This window comes from Pongo abelii, chromosome 19 (genome assembly GCF_028885655.2).
Source record: "Pongo abelii isolate AG06213 chromosome 19, NHGRI_mPonAbe1-v2.0_pri, whole genome shotgun sequence".
Taxonomy (NCBI): Eukaryota; Metazoa; Chordata; class Mammalia; order Primates; family Hominidae; genus Pongo; species Pongo abelii.
The window spans coordinates 73,155,962-73,168,753 of NC_072004.2; the positions used below are offsets into that span (position 1 = coordinate 73,155,962).

At 47.9% G+C, this 12,792-nt stretch overlaps 1 long non-coding RNA gene across 1 annotated transcript; it reads left to right on the forward strand.

Moving 5' to 3' along the window:
• Positions 1–4,635: 4,635 nt before the first annotated feature.
• Positions 4,636–6,725, forward strand: LOC134760493 (uncharacterized). The gene is made up of 4 exons (XR_010137996.1): positions 4,636–4,668; positions 5,047–5,208; positions 5,674–5,771; positions 6,629–6,725. It is a non-coding gene; the product is annotated as an uncharacterized LOC134760493 (long non-coding RNA).
• Positions 6,726–12,792: the final 6,067 nt, after the last annotated feature.

Genomic DNA, 12,792 nt, shown 5'->3' on the forward strand with positions numbered 1-12,792 from the left:
GTCTGAATATTGTAAGAAAAAAAAAGAATGAAACAAGGTAATGCTTGAGAAACCCTTGGCACCTGATCCATATTCAGTGACCCTCTCAGAGCAAAGTCAACACTCAAACGACAGGGGCAGAAATATGCAGAGCTGCCTTTCACAAAGGTGCTCAACCCTGACTGCACGTTGAAATCACCTGGGAAGCTTGTAAAACTCAACATACCCAGACTGCACCTCAGCCTGATATGATCAGAGCCTCTGGGGGCAAACCGCAGACATGACTGGCTTTTAAATTTCCCCGGGTGATTCTACTGTGTAGCCAAGGTTGGGAGAACTCTGGAGACAGTAGTTCAGTTCCAAGCCTCCCAAGAGGAAGCTGACTAGAGAGTCTAAGACATAAAGAATGTGTCCATCAGAAGGTGCAGAAAGGGGCCAGGCACAGTGTCTCACACCTATAATTCCAGCACTTTGAGAGGCTGAGGCAGGCAGATCACTTGAGTCCAGGAGTTCGAGACCAGCCTGGCAACATGGCAAAACCCTGTCTCTACAAAAATACCAAAAAAAAAAAACCATTAGCCAGGATGGTGACATGCACCTGTGGTCCCAGCTACTAGGGAGGCTGAGGTGGGAGGATCATTTGAGCCTGGGAGGCAGAGGCTGCAGTTAGCCAAGATCATGCCACTGCACTCCAGCCTGGGTGACAGAGTGAGAAGACCCCGTCTCCCTCAGAAAGGGAGCATCACAGAGCCTGCCCTGACAGTGACAATCAGCCACATTTGGAGCAGAGGACCTGGCCAGGGCCAGGACACGTCCCGTCCTGGAGGCACTTTAGCCACGCACGTGGAGTCACCGGGCCTTATTGAAGCTATCTTGTGACCAACTGCTGGTTCTGATGCCCAGCTCGACAGGCCAGCTTCCCACCACATCATGGTGATGCGAAGAAAATGGACACATCACTTACATCTCTTTTTGTAAATGAACTAATTGACATTCTAATAAGAATTACTTTTGCTTTGACAGTTACAGTAAATCAACAGATTGACCTTCAGGTGTAATTTTGGTATATATAGACCTTCCCTGAAAGACAATTCCCATTGGTGATCTGAGGAATCTGGTTTCTGATTCAGGCTTCTCCTTTGGACTGGGGTGAATTCACCAATAAATCATCTTGAGATATCTTGGGAGATGTCAGCCAGCCTCGTCTGAGGCAACCAGCCTAGCCACGGACTTCACATCTAACTTTCAGAGCAGAGACTCCATGTCAGCAAATTCCTCACCTCCTTCCCTCCTCTCCTATAGTTTTGGCTTTTTGTATTGTTTTGTTTTTGTTGTTGTTTTGTTTTGTTTTGTTTTTGTTTTTGTTTTTGAGACAGAGTCTCACTCTGTCACCCAAGCTGGAATGCAGTGGCGCAATCTTGGCTCACTGCAGCCTCCGCCTCCAAGTTGAAGTGATTCTCCTGCCTCAGCTTATTGAGTAGCTGGGATTACAGGTGCCCGCCACCACACTCAGCTAATTTTTGTATTTTTAAGAGAGATGGGGTTTCACCATGTTGTTCAGGCTGGTCTCGAACTCCTGACCCCAGGTGATCTACCTGCCTTAGCCTCCCAAAGTGCTGGGATTACAGGCTTGAGCCACCGTGCCCGGCCTGTTTGTTTTCTGAGACGAGCTGTTTCTCTGTCACCCAGACTGGAGTGCAGTGGTTCAGTCTTGGCTCACTGCAGCCTAAACCTCCTGGGCTCAAGTGATCCTCCCAGCTCAGCCTCCTGAGTAGCTGGGACTATAGGCGCATGCCACCACCACTGGCTATATTTTTTTTCGATAGGATGTCGCTCTGTCACTCAGGCTGGAGTGCAGTGGTGCGATCACAGCTCACTGTAGCCTTGGCCTCCCAGGCCCAAGCAATCCTCCTGCCTCAGCCTCCAGAGTCGCTGGGATTACAAGTGTGCACCACCATACCCAGCTAATTTTTAAATATTTTGTAGAGACAGAGTCTCCTTATGTTGCCCAGGCTGGTCTTAAACCTTGAGCTCAGTGGATCTTCCTGCCTTGGCCTCTGAAAGCACTGGGTTTATAGGTGTAAGCCACTGTGCCTGGCCCCCTCCTATAGTTTTTCCCTGGCCAATATCCCTCTTATAAATCCACAGAGCTTCTCACTCTCCGCAGCGAATATTAGGTCATTCACATACCTGGGTTCAGTCCCTACACCGCAGTCATCGTGATGCTTACACCCCAGACGCCCCAGACGTGCGTCCTCCTTCAAACAGCCCATTCCCACCCACTAAGCCTCTGCCCATGTGTTCCGACTCCTCCCTCCCTTCTTTCCTCTGCTTCCTTCCTCTTTCCTCTTCCTTCTTCATCTAGTGACAGCTTATTCACTCTCTAAAACCCAACTCGAATCCCACTCTCTCTACCTTTCCCTGAACAACATTATTTACTTTGTTGTCTCTGCTCCCATAGTACTTTGGACAGAACTCTGCCACGGAGGTTCGCAAACTGAACTCTAGTTCCCTGACCACGTGTGTCCTCCCCTCATTCCCCACACTGAACCTGGCTTTGGTGGCCTGGTGCCCAGCATGGTGTCGTGCCCATGTGTGGATGCTTAAATACATCTTTGAAATTTGAATAAACAGTAAACATTGTTATATATGAGTCATGTTTTTCTCTTTAAAAGCCACATCATATCCATTTTCTCATTGGACTACTTCAAAAGAGAAGCTCTAAGGACATCCAAAGATCCTAAGTGAAAAATCACCCTGGCTGTACGGGTCAAGCCAGGACACAGGGCCAAAGGTCAGCACTGACACGCTGAGCCCAGGCGTTTGCTTTCCGGATGAGACCTGCACCGCCTGGACCAGCAATGCAGCAAAGGTAGCAGGAAGAGGGAGATGGAGCCAAAGGATTTCTGGGCAGGCGGTTGCTGGCAGATCTACAAATTGATTCCCCACAATGGGCTGTCACTGAAACAGGCCAGGAGTAGCCCAGAGCCTGGAGGTAGACCTGAGAGGGCAGGGTGTGGGAAGATTAGAAGCATAGGCTAGGCCAGGCACAGCGGATCATGCCTGTAATCCCAGCACTTTGGGAGGCTGAGGCAGATGGATCACCTGAGGTCAGGAGGTCAAGACCAGCCTCGCCAACATGGTGAAACCCATCTCTACTAAAAATATTAAAAAAATTAGCCGGGCATGGTGGCACATGCCTGTAATCCCAGCTATTCGGGAGGATGAGGCAGGAGAATCACTTGAAACTGAGAGGTGGAGTCTGCAGTGAGCCGAGATCGCGCCATTGCACTCCAGCCTGGGCAACAAGAGGAAAACGCCGTCTCAAAAAAAAAAAAAAAAAAACATAGGCTAGAAATTGGACCACAAAATAATATAGAATTTGACATGTGGGTGAAGAGGGGTGTTTTGGGGGCTGTAAATCAATAATGTTCTCCTCAATCTGCGTAAGCAGAGGCAATGAGGTATAGTGGTTTACAGTGTGGCTTCTGGAACTAGGTTCCTGGGGTTTGGATCCAGCACATGTGACACATGTGACCTTGAACAAGTTATTTAACTTCTCTGGACTTCACTTTCCTCACTTGTAAAAGGGGAACAGTAATAAAACCTACCTCAGGATTTTTATGAAAATTAGATTAGTAAATCCATGTAATTTTTCTTTTTTTTTTTTTTTTTTTTTGAAATGGAGTCTTGTTCTGTCACCCAGGCTGGAGTGCAGTGGCACGATCTTGGTTCACTGCAAGCTCCGCCTCCCGGGTTCACTCCATTCTTCTGCCTCAGCCTCCTGAGTAGCTGGGACTACAGGCGCCTGCCACCACGCCCGGCTAATTTTTTGTATTTTTAGTAGAGACAGGGTTTCACCATGTTAGCCAGAATGGTCTCGATCTCCTGACCTCGTGATCTGCCCGCCTCGGCCTCCCAAAGTGCTGGGATTACAGGCGTGAGCCACCGTGCCTGGCCCATGTAATTTTTCAGAACAAGTCCTTAGCTTATAGTAAATGCTCAATGAATGTGAGCTATTATTTAATATTTTATTAAGTAGCATCTATGAGGTGTTGCAGTGACTGTGTAAGGAAACCACGGTAGCTCACATCTATAATCCCCATACTTTGGAAGGCCGATGCAGGAGGATTTCTTGAGCCCAGGAGTTCAAGACCAGCGTGGACAATACAGCAAGACCCTGTTTCTACCAAAGAAATTTTGTTAAGTTAGCCAGGTGTGGTAGCAAGCACTTGTAGTCCTGGCTACTTGGGAGGTTGAGGCAGGATGATCTCTTGAGCCCAGGAATTCAGGGCTGCAGTGAGCTATGATGGATTGCACCATTGCACTCTGGCCTAGGCAGCAGAGCAAAACACTGTCTCTAAAAAAAAAAGAAAAAAAAAATAGAAAGAAAAAGGAAACCACCCGAAAACATAGTGGCTTAAAACAACAAACCAATACCTTGCTCACAATTCTGTAGGTCAGCAATCTGGCCCAGGCGCTGTTGGGCAGTTCTGCCAGATTCTCCTGGGATTGCTCCATGGATCACTCACATGGACTGGGGCTGGGTGGTCTAAGGCGGCCTCACTCTCAGCTCTGGTGACTAGGGGTGGCTGTCAGACAGGCCCCATGTTGTAGCAACCTGTCTCCAGGAGGCTGCCCGGGCTTCTCCCCTTTGTGAGCTGGGGTTCCAATCGTAGCCCAAAGAGGGTAAGCCCTGGCTTTTCAAGCTTTTGCTTAGATCACATTTGTTTTTTGTTGTTTGTTCGTTTTTCTGAGACAGTCTCACTCTGTCACCCAGGCTGGAGTACAGTGGTGCGATCTCAGCCCACGGCAATCTCCGCCTCCCAGGTTCAAGCAATTCTCCTCCCTCAGCCTCTCAAGTAGCTGGGACTGCAGGTCCCCGCCACCACAGCCGGCTAATTTTCTTATTTTTAGTAGAGATGGGGTTTCACCATATTGGCCAGGCTGGTCTCGAACTCCTGACCTCAAGTGATCTGCCCGCCTTGGCCTCCCAAAGTGCTGGGATTACGGGTGTGGGCCACCACACCTGGCCTACTTATATCACATTTGTTAATGTCCCATTAGCCAAGGCAAGTCACAAGATCAAGCCCAGATTCAAAGGATGAAGACATAAACTTTACATCTTGATGGGAAGAGAGGCGAAGTCACAATGCAAAAGAGCACACTTCAGGGATGGGAGCATTTTCACAGCCGTATGAACAGTCTACTATACTGGGCACCAAACATGTAAGCAGAGCTCAGTTCTGGAGGCTGGAAGGAATGCTTTCTTGGCCCTCAGGGCTCAGGATAGCAGGTTAAGATGCGAGCAAAACCATTATAATGCAAGGTCTGAATGTGATAAGTGCCCCAACATAGGAGTTCAAACCAGACAGATCTTTTGCAGCTAATGAGGGGTGGAGGTCAATGGGTTGAGAAGGCTTTATTTTCTTGACCTTGAAGTGTGGTTAGAATCTGGTCATACAGAGATGGGGAAAATGATATTCCAGGTGGAGGAAAAAGCAAAGTTGGAAAAACCAAGGCATGTTTGGGAAATCCAAACTTATCTAATATATCTGGTGTATGGCCTTCAAGGGGAACTGCAGGGCATAAAACTAGAAAGATAAGCTGGGGTCCAATGTGGGTGAGCTTGTGTTTGAACTTCAGTTTGAACTTCATTCTGTAGGCAATGGGGAGCCACTGAATATTTTTCAGGTGACAAGTGAAAAGAGCTGTATTGTAAGAAGACTCCTTGGCCTGTATTCTACAGGATGGCTTGGGGTGGGGAGCAAGAAGAGGAGAGGTGATCACAGGTAATGAAGGGACTGCGGGTGGGCGGCGGGGTTGGGGGACCTAGGCAATGGGGTTGGCCAGGGGCAGCACGAGTAGAAAGTATCTGGACAGATCCTGATGAGTGACTGCAAATGGGGCATGAAGAGGTGTCAAGGTTGGCTCCGAAGTTGCCAGGCTCACTGCCTAGAAGATGGAAGAGAGCAGGAGATTCATTTACAAAGCAGGGGAGTCTGAGCAACAACAGGTGTGAAGGGAACCTATGGATGTGGGGACTGTATGGGACATCCAGGTGGTATCCAACCAAGGTCCAACTTCATGCTAAGGAAGGAGGAGGAAGAGAAAGGAAAGGAGACTTTGTCAAAGCAACACTGAACACAATGTTTCAAGTTGGTTAACAGTCAAGTATCAGATGTGGCCAAATGATTAAGGAAGAAGAAAGATGAGTAGAGGCCAACCAGCTGATTTGACAATAAGGAGGTCACAGGTGACTTCCTAGGAGAGCAGAGGAGGCTGAAGTCCCCAGACTTTCTTTTCTTTTTTTTTTTTTTTTTGAGACGCAGTCTCGCTCTGTCGCCCCGGCTGGAACGCAGTCGTGCGATCTTGGCTCACTGCAAGTTCTGCCTCCTGGGTTCACGCCATTCTCCTGCCTCAGCCTCCCGAGTAGCTAGGACTACAGGGCATGCCACCATACCCAGCTAATTTTTGTATTTTTAGTAAAGACGGGGTTTCACCATGTTGGCCAGGATGGCCTCCGTCTCCTGACCTCGTGATCCGCCCGCCTCGGCCTCCCAAACTGCTAGGATTAGAGGCGCGAGCCACTGCGCCTGGCCCCCAGGCTTTATTTTTATTTGTTTGTTTGTCTCACTCTGTCACCCAGGCTAGAGTGCAGTGGTGGGATCTCAGCTCATTGCAACCTCCGCCTCCTGGCTCAAGTGGTCCTCCCACCTCAGCCTCTCAAGTAGCTGGGACTACAGGCACATACCACCACACTCAGCTAATTTTTTTAGGGGGTTTTTTGTGGGTTTAATTTTTGTGGGTTTCTTTTTTCTTTTTTTTTCTTTTTGTAGAGATGGGGTTTTGCCATGTAACCCAGGCTGGTCCAGGCTTTATTTTTTATATTTTATTTATTTTATATTTTATTTATTTTAATTTAAATTTTGTATGGAATGCTTCACGAATTTCACGACTTGTGCAGGGCCCACACTAATCTTCCCTGTACCATTGCAATTTTAGTATATGTGCTGCCGAAGCGATGACTGAAGTCCCCAGGCTTTGAGGAGGGAGCAACAGGCATCCTACTCTCTGGGATTCAAAGTTGGAGAGAACCCCTGGACTTACATGACCCTCTCTTTCCACTTCACACCCACTGGAGTGAATGAAATGTTAAAAATAAACACTGCTGTTCCCTTTCACCCTAAAGAAGAGAGGCCCGCTGGACTCTCCCTGCTCCTCTCCCTGTCTCTCTGGGCTGCTGGCTGGAGATCAGGCACCGCCAGGCAGACAGGCGCTGGCGGGACAGGCGGCTGTTTATTGCTAGTAGAGTACTGCTGTGTTTTCACAGCTCAGAATAGCTCTATAGCCACCCCCAGGCCTGGGGACCTAGGAGCCTCACTGTTTATTTTCATGACAATTCTGGGCCTCACCTCTTCCCTTCTCTGAGTCAAGGTCCTCATTTGAGAACTCTCAGAGGGGGTAAGGTGTGGGTTAAAGGGTCCAAGACTACTAATTTCCTAATTATCTGTCCCAGCTGGCTCTGGAAGAGGGGAGGACTAATAACTGACTGTACAACACAGGCGTTTTGGTTGGGATGGAATTTCCCCTGCTTTTAAAGAAAGAGTTGATTAAAGGACTGCATGGCCAGAGCCAGTGAGGAGGAAAACGTGGGAATGAAAGAGGGTAGAAGGGATGACCCCATCTGGATTGCGACAGGTTCTGTGTGAGGAGCTTTCACTAGAGAATTGTGGGTGCTTCTCTGACCATGGTGCGCCTCAAGTCAGGCTGGGTTCTGGCTGCCCTGGTGTTTAGAAGGTATTCAGAGGTAGGGGAAGACTCACAGAATACTCTTTTGAACTCTGAATTTTTTTAATAATGTGAATGTATTACTTTTGAAAATATTTTAGGCTCACTCCTGTAATCCCAGAACTTTGGGAGGCCGAGGCGGGTAGATCGCCTGAGGTCGGGAGTTCGAGACCAGCCTGGCCAATGTGGTGAAACCCGATCTCTACTAAAAAAAAAAACAAAAATTAGTTGGGCCCTGGTGGCATGTGCCTGTAGTCCTGGCTACTCGAGTGGCTGAGGCACAAGAATCGCTTGAACCCGGGAGGAGGAGGTTCCAGTGAGCCAAGATTGTGCCCCTGTACTCCAGCCTGGGTAACAGAGTGAGACCCTGTCTCAAAAAAAAAAAAAGGCCAGGCATAGTGTGACTCACACCTGTAATCCCAGCACTTTGGGAGGCCGAGGTGGATGGATCATCTGAGCTCAGGAGTTCGAGAACAACCTGGGCAACATGGTGAAACCGCATCTCTACTAAAAATGCAAAAAGTTAGCCGGGCGTGGTGGCACGTGCCTGTAATCCTAACTACTCGGGAGGCTGAAGCAGAAGAGTTGCTTGAACCCAGGAGCCGGAAGTTGCAGTAAGCGGAGATCGCACCACTGCACTCAAGCCTGGGCAACAGAGGGAGACCCTGTCTCAAAATAATAATAATAATTTTTAAAATATGACCACATTTATCTTTTTCTTCTAGCAATCATTAATCATTTACTTCTGTTAGATAATTCAAAGCCAGGCACCACTTCATTGGAGCTATGTTCAAAGGACTGCCACTACTCAGAATATCAAAGCTGAAAGGAGGGTGAGGGTCCCTGGGTCTCATTTTACAGTTGACAAAAGCAAAACCCAGAGACTCCAGTGACTTGGCCAAGGTTGCACAGTTTTTAAATTTTATTTCTTTTTTAAAATCCAGTGATGCCCATGGTGGGGGTACAGTTTCCTGGGCTGCCTGCTGGAGGCTTGAGAGTGTTTCTGAGAGTCTGCTAAGGAAAAGGAAGAAGCACTTTCTGCCCCCTGCCCACCTCCTACCCACCAGCCCCCACCTCTCTCCTGTCCACAACCAGGCTGAGCCACAGCTGGGCAATTGATGACTTGGTTTCTTTCCCTCCTTCTTTAGTCAGTCTCAATTATTCCAAAGAATCCTTGAGTTGAAGCAAGGAGGGACAGCGGTTTGGGCTTAGCTCAAGTCACACTTCCCTTCTCTCCTCAAATAGCCCTTCTTTGCCTCTGGGATACAGACCAGGACCAAGGGGAAAGAAAGCCTTTTAAAAATAGTCCTGGCCACACTTTTGCAGGTTTCCTTCCCTTGCCTCTGCCTCTGTAGTGCACCATCAGCAAGTTTAACTCCTGGCAGGAAGGATGAAATTTGACAGCAAGAATGTTTCTTAACTTCCTTCCCTTGCCTCTGCCTCTGTAGTGCGCCATCAACAAAGTTTAACTCCTGGCAGGATGGATGAAATTTGACAGCAAAAATGTTTTCTAACTGCAAAGGTAGTTTGGCACTGCAAAGGGTTGATTAAGAATGGGAGAAGAGGTTGGGTGCGGTGGCTCAAGCCTGTAATCCCAGCACTTTGGGAGGCTGAGGCGGGCGGATCACTTGAGGTCAGGAGTTTGAGACCAGCCTGGCCAACGTGGTGAAATCCCGTCTCTACTAAAAATACAAAAAATTAGTAGGGCGTGGTGGCATGCGCCTGTAATTTCAGTTACTTGGGAGGCTGAGGCAGGAGAATAGCTTGAGCCTGGGAAGCGGAGGTTGCATTGAGCTGAGATCACGCCACCGCACTCCAGCCTGGGCAACAGAGTAAGATTCTGTCTCAAAAAAAAAAAAAAAAACCAGAAAAGTCTACCATCTGTTTGTGAGGGAAGTAGTTAAATGTTCGTGGAAACAGGTTACTTCCTGGAGGGAACAACAGCTTCTTTTGGGGAAGGGGGCTAAGGAAGAGGGAGGTGAAGAAGAGGAAAGGCAGTTCGTGCTTCCCATAAAGGTTCTGGTGACTCATTTGATTTTGGAAGAAGGCAGGCCCTGGGATGGCAGGAGGAAGGTATCTAGTGGGGAGTTCTGAGATGTTTACAATGCAGCAAATGCCTTCAGGTTTTCTTCTGTGCACAAAGTGTGCAGCCCGTCCTGAGACACGCTCCATGCTTCCCCTACCTGCGCAGTTCAAGGTCCTGAAGCTGAACTTTCTCACTGTGCCAGAGAGAAGCCAGCCCTTTGCACTGGTGAACAATGATTAACCCACCTCTCCCTCCACCTGTTTTTCTCAACATGTTTTTCTAAAACATAAACTGGGTCACTCACTTAGAAGGTGACAGCAGTTGATCTGGCCAGTTTCCCATGTCCACCGTGAAACACTTCCTCCATTGATCACTTGGTAGGGGAAAAAAAAAAGCATAAAAAAGGAAAGTAATTAAAAACAAAAATAGAACTGTACATTTTGCAGTTTGGGCTGTAGCCCTGCTGCTCGGACTAAGCTGTGAACTGGAGCTAGGTTTTGAATCCCATCTATAGTATGTAGACAACACCCATTCTAGGTCAGGCACAGTGGTTCACGCCTATAATCCCAACACTTTGGGAGGCTGACAGAGGAGGACACTTGAGCCCAGGAGTTACAGACCAGCCTGGGCAACAAAATGAGACCCTGTTTCTACAAAAAATACAAAAAATTCGCCGGGTGTGGTAGCATCAGCCTGTAGTCCCAGGTACTGGAAAGGCTGAGCTGGAAAGATTGCTTGAGACCCAGGAGGTCGAGGCTGCAGTAAGCATTGATGGGACCACTGCACTCCAGCCTGGGCAACAGAGTGAGACCCTGTCTCAAAAACAAAACAAAACAAAACAAAACAAAAAACCCATTGTAGGATGATAACTGAGTAAAGGAAAGGTGGCTCCTCTCTCAACAGAATCCAGAGCCCCCACCCAGAATAGAAGATACAGCTTCAGGTAAAATCAGACTTTCTTTTTGGTAGTAAATGCAATTTTTGGATGAGGTGTGTGGTAAGTTACAGCTCCTTTTCCCTCTTTGCTTTCTCGTCTGCAAATAAACTTGTTCAAGTGAATGAGTCAACCTTGCCCTGGGAGAACGTGCCAGGGCCCTGGGCCCAGCTGCACTTATTCATCAGCAGACCAGACTGTACTTCCTGGCATCTTTCCTTCACGTTCTTCTCAAGATCCAAAGCCTCTGGATTTCTAGTTGTGGGGAAAATGCCTGAGGAGTGGCTTGCTTGGGTACCTACCAAAGAGGAGCCCGAATGATTTTCCATCCTCATTCCTTCCCCAACTCAGCTGGCCATTTCCCTAGAGGGCGTTAACGAATCTTCTCTACCGAGGACAAAATAATAGGGAACTCACTGATATTTCTACAAAGGAAATCAAAATATTTCACCCCAAACTATGGCTCCCAATATAATAAGTACTTTTTTTGTTCGTTTGAGACAGGGTCTCGCTCTGTTGCCCAGCAGGAGTGCAGTGGCACGATCACGACTCACTGTACCTCCCAGGTTCAAGTGATCCTCCCACTTCAGCCTCCAGAGTAGCTGCGATTACAGATGCCTGCCACCTCACTGGGCTAATTTTTTTTTTTTTTTTGAGATAGAGTCTCGTTCTGTCGCCCAGGCTGGAGTGTAATGGTGTGATCTCGGCTCGCTGCAACTTCCATCTCCTGGGCTCAAGGGATTCTCTTGCCTCAGCCTCCTGAGTAGCTGGGATTACAGGTGCCCACCACCATGCCTGGCTAATTTTTGTATTTTTAGTAGAGATGGGGTTTCACCACGTTGGTCAGGCTGGTCTTGAACTCTTGACCTCAGGTGATCCACCCACCTCAGCCTCCCAAAATGCTTGGATTACAGGCGTGAGCCACTGCACCTGGCCAATTTTTGTATTTTTTGTAGAGATGGGGTTTCACCATGTTGGCTAGGCTGGTCTCAAACTCCTAAGCTCAAGTGATCCACCAACCTCAACCTCTCAAAGTGCTGGGTTTACAGGTGTGAGCCATCGCACCAGGCCGTGACTATTTTAAGTAAAAAACCCTTGAGAGGTTTTTTTCACCCTTGGGAGCCTGGAAGAGATTTTTTTCCCCCGCTATCTTTCGCCTATAAAGATAGGACTGGCCGGGCGTGGTGGCTCATGCTTGTAATCCCAGCACTTTGGGAGGCCGAGGCGGGTGAATCACCTGAGGTCAGGAGTTCAAGACCAGCCTGACCCAACATGGCAAAACCCCATCTCTACTAAAAATACAAAAATTAGCCGGGCCTGGTGGCACACGCCTGTAATCCCAGCTACTTGGGGGGCTGAGGCACAAGAATCAGTGGATCCCAGGAGGCAGAGGTTGCAGTGAGCCAAGATCATCGCATTGCACTCCAGCCTGGGCAACAAGAGTGATACTACGTCTCAAAAAAAAAAAAAAAAAAAAAAAGGACTGACACGAAAGAACAATTGTTCTTCTTCTCCTTCCTTTATCCCATTATCCATTACAGAAAAGAAGACCAAAAATGTAACCATAAAAAAGTCTCAACAGACCCTTTTTCAAGATAATGACTGTCTCTGAGGACCATTTAAAATCCAGGGAGAACTATTTACAAGTTAATTTCTGTTCCTCGATCCAATCATTCTCCCTCTGCCCTTCGACAGAATTCCTCTTCTCCCCCTTCCCATAATCTGTTTTTAACAGGATCCAAGCCACCCATTCTTTCTGTAACCTCAGGATGGTGGATGAGCTTCCATACCTCACTGGGAAGTTGGATCTTCATTCTTAAGCCTCTCATGTATACATGTTAAATACATTTGTAATCCTTTTCTCCTATTAATTAATCTGCCTTATGTCAGTGACTTTTCAGCGAACTTGTAGCTAGTCACTCACATAAGGATCCTCCAGTTTACATAGTTTTGTAAATGTCAGGTCACCCTGTCCCACTAGACCACCAAGGTCCCGGAGGACACCTGGGATTTAACGTTTTTTTTTTTTTTTTTTTTTGAGACAGTCTCGCTGTCACTGAGG